Genomic DNA, 8966 nt, shown 5'->3' with positions numbered 1-8966 from the left:
CAGTGGCCGGGAGCGGCCACTGCACTCCAGTCTGCGACCGAGTGAGACTCCAACTCAAAAAAAAAAAAATCAGTAATTTATCATATATTTTCTTTACCATATTGTGAGATTCTTTAGAGCAGGGGAAATGTCTTGTTCACTACTGCATCTCTAGCAAAAAATATAGAGTCTGACAAATGACTGGCCATGGTTACAACTTGCTATTTGTTTTTTAGTAGTCCAGCATCCAAATACCCTCCTGGCTTTTGGTGAAAACTCCAGTATGAGAGTCTTGGAAATAGTTGAGGATGATAGAAGCCATTTAAGACCAGAAATTCTCATTTTCTGACATCTAGAAGTTAGGGGGAAAGTATAAGATCTAGGTGTGGTCAACCAGATGCTCCAGCTTAGGACTATAAATCCACAAGAAAGAAAACAAAACATATGAGACAAAGAATATTCTAAGTGGTGTCTGTGGAAGGCCATGAACAAGTTTTATCATCTACCTGGCTGTGGTCTGTGATGTCTTCAAGCATTGTTTTCTGAATTCAGGCCCTTGACACTATGAACCGCACACTTTTCTAGAAATAACTTGATCTTCTGCTTAAGTTTGTCAGTGGGGGTTTCTGTTGTTTACAACCAAGACACCTGAATGAGAAAAAAGAAATTCAAAATTCTAATGAATATATGGTCAGATGAATGGACTTAAACATAAATGATTAAATCAATAACTTAATGAGTAAAAGTAACAGAATCAAAAAACAACTAGATCAATTTCCATTTCTTTTGCTGTTTTTCCTCTCTCCTCTCCTACAACTTGACCTTGCAATCTTTTTCTTAATAACAAGTAATTTTTAAAACAAAAAAAATTCAAGTTTTCTATAAATCTTTAGGGTTCTAATATAACATAATAATGAGTTATAAGATATTGATTTAATAATACTTAACTAGATTGTGAACTAGACGAAGTAGAAACCCTGTATCCTTTTCTTTAAGCATACACACACACACACACACACACACACACACACACATATTTTTTGAGTCAGGGTCTCACTCAGTTGCCCAGGCTGGAGTGCTGTGGCATGATCATGGATCACCACAGCCTCAGACTCCTGGGCTCAGGTGATCTTCCTAGCCTCCTGAGTAAATGGGACTATAGGCACATGCCACCACACACAGCTAATTTTTTTTTAAGTTTTTGTAGAGATGAGGTTTCACTGAATTGTTTAGGATGTACCCAATCACAGCTCACCGCAGCCTCAACCTCCTGGACTCAGGTGATCCTTCTGCCTCAGCCTCCTGAGTAGCTGGGACTACAGGTGCATACCACCTCATCCAGCTAATTTTTTTTTAAGTTGGAGTTCCACTCTGTCACCCAGACTGGAGTGCAGTGGTATGCTCATGGTCACCCCAGCATCAATCTGCTGGGCTCTGGCAATCCTTTCACCTCAGCCTTCAATGTAGCCGGAACTACAGGCGTGCACTACCAAGCCTGGCTAATTTTTTGATTTATTGTAGAGACAAGGACCATGGGCTCAGGCAATTCTCTTGCCTCGGCCTCTCAAAGTGCTGGGATTACAGGCTTGAGCCACCGTGCCTGGCCCCAGCTAAGTTTTGAGTCTTTTTTGTAGAGACAAGGTCTTGTTGTGCTGCCTAGGCTGGTCTCAAACTCCTAGACTCAAGCAGTCCTCTTGTCTCGGCCTCCTGGAGGGCTGGGATTATAGGCATGAGTCACTGCACTCGGTCAACATATTTTTTTTTAATTAAGGAATAGGCTAGAAGAAAAAAAAACTAGCATCTTTTATTCATAGCAGCTAGCTGAGCCTAGTACAATATTAAAGTTCACATTTCAATAAATAACTCTATTCATGACTCTAAATAGCAATTAGGTATCTTTCTATTACTATCCCTCAGGTACCATAAATTGAATGTCTTTAAAAATTAATTTATCTCTTTACTTCTGTACATGGTTTATAAATTTTGCTTATGCTTCATGTTCCAGATGAAAACCTGAAGCCATAGATAGACTTTCAACATTTGTTACCATTAAACTTCCTTAAGATTAGTAAGAAATATAGAAAGTGAAATCTGTACTACTACTAGAATATTTTTCAAAAAAAAAAAAAACTTCTATACAAATTCTGTATACTTTGAGGTAACAGAGGAAAGATCGGAGAATGGAATTTCCATTGTGCCAAGGAAATGCCAAGACAGAGAGTTCCCAGCAGATTCATTCTCAGACTTCATGTTCAGAGAAGCAACACACACACACACACAACTGGATTGAGCCTATGGAGCAAGTTTTAAACATGGCAGCAAGTTCATTAGCACTCCTCCAACTGAGAAGTGGGAGACTCCTTGTAATCAGAGTAGGCTTATGATGGCTTTGACAAGAGGGCACTTCAGAATTGACTCTATGTGTCTTCCAAGATTTTAAAAATGACTAAAAGATCATACATTCTTCCTTCTTCAATAGAACATTCACTACTTCAACTCTGAGATTTCATATAAAAGTCTTACTACCCTAAGAATGGCATGCTGGAGAAGCTATGTCTGGTCAACACTTCCAGTTGAGTCCTGCCTCCAGCCATCCATGTCAACATGCCAGATATATGATTGAAAGTAATGATCATAACCAGTCATTTTTCCAAGAGAATGTCACGGAGTCACCTTGAAGAAGCAAAAGAAGCACACAATCAAGTTCTGCCTGAATGCTGGACCAGCCTGGGCAACATAGCAAGACCTTGACTCTACATTAAAAAAAAATAGCCAAGCATGGCGACATGTACCTGTAACCCCAACTATTCAGGAGACTGAGACAAGGGGATCACCTGAGGTAAGAAAGTTGAGGCTGCCATGAGCTATGATTATGCTACTGCACTCCAGTCTGGATGACAGAGTGTCAAGCATCAAAAAAAACTATTCAATTTTTGAATAAAACTTGGAGAAAATGCAAAAGACCTAGGACAATCTTTCTAAGCAATACAATTTTATCAAAGAGATAGCCTCAAGGAAAAGATCAAGTTCAGAGCGCTGCAAATGAAACACAACCTCAAGGAATCTCAATTTTGCTATAGAATCTTTTCTTAAGATGGCATAAAGATTTAAGTCAGTGCCTCAAACTCACTTTAATTTATTTGGAACGCTTTTAAGAACATTAAGAGCATGCTTCAGACCCTCTAGCTAGACAACAGTGCCTCTAAGACAATTAAGGGTGCTTCCCACAGCAGACTTACAAGGAACCCAAGATACAGATATATCCTGATATGTGTATAGGCATTTGCCTAATGGAGCTGATTTACAAATTGATACATAAGAGATCTCAAAAATTTTCAAAGAAAACACATCAACTTACACTAAAAGGATAGAGGCAATAAAAAAATGTAATGAGACTTTGGAAACCCCAAGTTTTTATGGGCAAAAAACAAGCTACACTGTTACTTAGCTACAAAACTGGCTATGTTTCAGGAAAAGAAAGGATTACTGAGAAGGCAGAATCAAGAATTGTAGAGAATTATTGGCATAGAGCAGGACTAAGTCCTGTACATAAATTGGCAATATGTACACCACTGAATTTAAAAATTGCTTTACTAGTGACTGCCACATCCCTTTGCATGGAAGTGTCCAGTGTATACCATCACAGTGTCATGCTTGTGCATGTATTGGGAGACAAGGTATTGTTCCTCCAGCTCACAATTCTCAAGAACAAGTGGAACTGTGCCCCAGGAAATAAGCTCAAAACGATATATTTGCTGGGCTCGGTGGCTCAGCCTGTAATCCCGCGCCTTGGGACGTTGAGGTGAGTGGATTGCCTGAGCCCGCGGGTTCGAGACCCGCCTGGGCAGCGAGACCTCATCTCTACAATAAATCAAAAATCAGCCGGGCATGGTAGCACGTGCCTATAGTTCCAGCTACTTGGAAGGCTGAGGCGGAAGGATCACCGGAGCCCAGCAGGTTGAGGCTGCGGTGGCCAGGAGTGGCCACTGCACTCCAGTCTGGGCGACAGAGTGAGACTCCAACTCAAAACAAAAAACAAAAAAACGATGTATTTGCCCTTGGACATATGAGATCCTAGACCTTGAGGACCCTGATGCTGGAATAGGATGAAACTTCCAGGGGGATGGTTTAGGAGAGGGTGAGTATATTTCGCATGTAGGATAAGTTTGTGGTGATTTTAAACATGGATGCAAAATCTTCGCTTCTTCTCTCATTAAGAGGTGGGGCCTATGCACAATTTCTTTGAGCTAAGTTAGGCTACAGAATGTTCCAACAAATAGAATAAGTGACTTCCAAGGGGAGTTCATAAAATGCCATGGAACTTTTGCCTTGATCAAGGAGTGTCTGATCACTGTGAGGTTGCCATGCTTGAGAGACCATCGGTAATCACTCTGGTTCATGTTTTCAACTAAGCCCAGCCTTCCATTTGTTCCCACCAAGGCACCAATATGTCAGTGAAGTCATTCTGGATGTTTTAGAACAGACGTTCATGGGCAGAGAATAATCTTTTGGTATACGGAGCAATTTAGATATTGAATACAAGGGGAATAACTTCTTCTCTGACCCTATCAGATGAGCTTGCTTTGGACAAAATCTTACCCTGAGAACAACTAGAAATCTAGATAAAGTTATAAGAGTTTATCATTCTACAGAGTTCAACATTCAGTGCCACTTAATTATTTTAATCGCCATTTGCCATTCAACTTGATTGAGAGGCTAAGAAATTAAGAAGATGAGCAGAAATTTTTGTAAACTCCTATATCCACCCATGAAGAAAAAAATGATTGCCTATAAAACAAAAATGTAAAATTTTGAAGTGTAATATTTCTAGAAAAAATAGAATATTTGTGTGATGTTGAGATAGACTTGAATATGACACAAAGGCAACAGATAATACAAAAATAGATAAATTTGGCTTCAATGCAGTTAAAAATGTCTGTCCATCAAAAGAAACCAAGTAATAAAATGAATAAAAAATTCAGAGTGGGAAAAAATACTTATAGTAGCACATATATCTGACAAAGAACTTGCATTTGGAATAAAGAACTCCTACAGAATGCCAATAAATTTACCCTAAAATTCCCAGTTTAAAAATGGATACAACACTCAGACATTTGACAACAAAATATATTTAGTTAGATTTTTAAAAAGGGGAAATTATACTCACTATTATAAGCAAATTAAAACCACAATGAGATACTACTTCAAACACTATAGACAGCTAAAAAACAGAATGTTGGTAAATAGAAGCCCAAGCCTCACCATCACAAAATATTCCTATGTAACAAACCTGCACAGGTACCTCTCGAGTCAAAAATAAATAATAATAAAATTATAATAAAAAATATAATTTTTTAAAAGTTTGTGTATTTGTATAAATATGTACAATTTTGTGTGATGCTGTGTTTTAGTTCAGGCTGCTAAAACAAAATACTGTGAACTAGGTGGCTTAAACAACAAATTTATATTTCTCACGGTTCTGAAGGCTGAGAAGTTCAAGATCAGATTCGGTGGCAGATTTGGTGTCTGACAAGGACACTCTACCTGGTTTGCAGACAGCTATCTTTTCATTGTGTCCTCACATGGTGGGGAGCAGGCACCGGGAGTAGAAGCAAGCTCATTCCTATTTCTATAAGGCAGTGGTCCCCAACATTTTTGGCATCAGGGACTGGTTTCATGGAAGACAATTTTTCCACAGATGGGGTGGGGGTTATCATCAGGCATTAGATTCTCATAAGGAGCCACAACCTAGATCTCTGGTGTGCACAGTTCACAATAGGGTTCTTGTTCCCATGAGAATCTAACGTGCTGCTAATCTGACAGAAGGAGATCTCCACTCACCCACTGCTCACCTCCTCCTGTGCGGCCCAGTTCCTAACAGGCCACGGACTGGTACTAATCCACAGCCTGGGAAGCTGGGGACCCCTGCTATAAGGCACTAAATCACCATGTGGCTCCACTCTCACGACCGAATCACTTCCCAAAGCTTCCAGCTCCAAAAATCATTACACTGGCTCTTCGGGTTCCAGTACATGAATTTTGGGAGCATAAAAACATTCAGTCCATAGCAGCATGTGTGTCCCAAACATGTGCATAAGTTTGTGTGAGCTTGTTGAGAGGCTTTTGGTGGGGATGCTGAAGAGTCATGATGAAATAATATTCTAAAGCCTCTTTCTTCAGTGATATTGTTGAATCTTATTTTGTTTTAACAAATGTCAATTGCCAGTGTCATAAAAACACATCATAATCCAATCAACATTCATTGTTCAAATCAAATAAAAATATGCTTAATTGTATTTTATATTAACCTACTCACTAAAGTAAATCATAAATTTTCATTATATGTATTTCATATAATCAATGCACAACTATCATTTCTACTAAATATAATGTGAAAACAGTTCATATTTCTGGTGAGGAAAACCGAGAATAAGGGAAAAGTTGTGGGTTTGCTTTTTATTGGTTTATTGATTTTAGATATTTGAAGCTAAATTCTGCAACCCATACCCCAGACCCTCCTAGTTCTGGCAGGCATAAACTATCATTAGAACACATTTTTTTTTTAATTAATATATTTTATTTTAAAGATGTAGGGTACAATTCAGGATTAGGTAAACAAGTAGGTAACATACAGGTTAAGTTTGGACCTCCCTTTGGTCTCCACTTTGAGATCAGGTACCCATATTGATGATGTGTTCTCCTTCCCTCCTCTACCCCAGAACCCAGCAGAATCTCACTACTGCCAATCCCTTTCTTATAGTATTATGGTAAATGTTCAGGGTCCACCTATGAATGAGAACATGTGGTACTCCGTTCTTTGTTTCTGTGATAGATCACTGAGTATTATTGACTCAGAATTCATTCAAGTTGCTGCAAAGTTCATATGTTTGTCCTTCTTTATGGCTATATAATATTCCATTGTGTATATATACCACATTTTAGAAAATCCAATCCAGTTTTTTATGGATATAAAAATCCAGATATATGGATCCAGCACAGTTAGTTCCATGTTTTGGCTATTATGAATAGTCCTGCAAAAAACATACAAGTGCAGGTACCTTTCCTATAGAATGCTTTGAGTTCCTCTGGGTATATTCCCAGTGAGGGGATGGCTGAGTCATAAGGAAGGTCAATGTCTAGTTCTTTTAGAAATTGCCACACTGTTTTCCAGAGGAGTTGAGCTAGTTTGCATTCCCACCAGCAGTGGAGAAGCTTTCCCTTTACTTCATATCCTTGCCAGCATCTGTTGTTGTTTATTTTATTAATGATGGTCATTCTTCCTGGGGTTGAGTGCTATCTCAACGTAGTTTTGATATGCATTTCTCTGATGATTAGTGAAGCTGAGCACTTTTTTTATGTGTCTGTTGGCTGCCCATATATCTTCTTTTGAGAAATGTCTATTCATGTCTTTTGCCCACTTTATAATGGGGTTGTTTGTTTTTTTCCTCTCGGCACATTTGAGTTTCTTATACATCCTGGATGTTAGGCCTTTGTCAGATATACAGTCGGCAAATATTTGTTCCCATTCTGTTGGCTATTTCACCACTCTCTTGATGGTTTCTTTTGCTTTACAAAGGCTTTTCAGTTTAACTTCTCTCTTATCTCATGGTCACCTGGGGTTTTGATCAAGAATTGGTTGCCTACTCCAATTTCTGTAAGGGTATCTCCTGCATTTTCTAAGATTTTTATAGTTGGAGGTTTTATGTTTAGTTCTTTAATTCATTTAGAGTTGATTTTTGTGTGTGGTGATAGGTGGGTGTCTATTCAATCTTCTGCATGTGGTCTGCCAGTTTTCCCAGCACTATTTACTGAATAGGTTCTCCTCTTCCCAGTGGTTGTTGGTGGAGGCTTTGTCAAAGATGAGTTGGTTGAGGAATTGGGGTTTTGCTTCTGGAATCTCTATCCTGTTCCATTGGTCCTTATGCCTGTTCTTGTGTGAATACCAGGATGATTTGATTATTGTAGCCTTATAGTAAATTGTAAAGTCTGGAAATGTGATACTCCCCACTTTGTTTCTTTCACTAGGATTGTTTTGGCTATCCATGGTCATTTATGTTTCCATATGAAGTTCTCTATTGTCATTTCCAGGTCTGAGAAGAATGATGTTGGTAATTTCATAAATATTGCTTTGAATCTGTAGATTGTCTTTGGTAGGATAGACTTAACAATGTTGATTCTTCCTATCCATGAGCATGGAATATTTTTCCATTTGTTTGTGTCTTCTTGGATTTCTTTGAGCAGTGTTTTGTATTCATTATAAAGGTCTTTCACTTATCTGGTTAGGAAGATGCCAAGGTATTTCATTTTTGTGTGTTTGTGGCTATTCAGAAGGCAAGTGTGCTTTTTATATGGTTCTCTGCCTGTTTTGTTGCTGCTGTATATTAATATGACTGGCTTTTGCACTTTTATTTTGTACCCCGAGACTTTGCAAAAGTCCTATATCAGTGCAAGGAGGTTTCTGACAGGTTTTCTTGGATTTTCAAGGTATACGATCACATCATCAGCAAAGAGGCATAATTTACCTTCTTCTTTTCCTATTTGGATACCCCTGATTTCCTTCTCTTATCAAACTGCTACATCTAGGACTTCCAACACAATGTTGAAAGGAGAAGTGAGAGTGGGCAGCCTTGTCTTGTTCCAGTTTTCAGGGGAAATGCTTCCAGTTTCTGTCCATTTTGCAATATGCTGCTTGTAGGTTTATCGTAGATGGTACTTACAATTTTGAGGTATGATCTTTCTATGCCTAGGTGTTCAAAGGTTTTTATCAAGAAGAGATGCTGGATTTTAGCAAAGGTTTTTTCTGCACCTAATGATATAATCATGTGGTTCTTGTTTTTACATCTGTTGGTGTATTTAATTATAAGTATGGTCTTGTGGATGTTGAACCAGTCTTGCATCCTGGGAATGAAGCCTACTTGGTCATGGTGGATGATTTTTGAGATGTGTTGTTGGATTTGATTTGCTAGAATCTTGGTGAAAATTTTTGC

The sequence above is a fragment of the Carlito syrichta genome, unplaced genomic scaffold, assembly GCF_000164805.1.
Source record: "Carlito syrichta isolate Samal-C Ts95f unplaced genomic scaffold, Tarsius_syrichta-2.0.1 Scaffold303958, whole genome shotgun sequence".
In the NCBI taxonomy this organism is placed as follows: Eukaryota; Metazoa; Chordata; class Mammalia; order Primates; family Tarsiidae; genus Carlito; species Carlito syrichta.
This window is presented reverse-complemented; position numbering follows the sequence as displayed.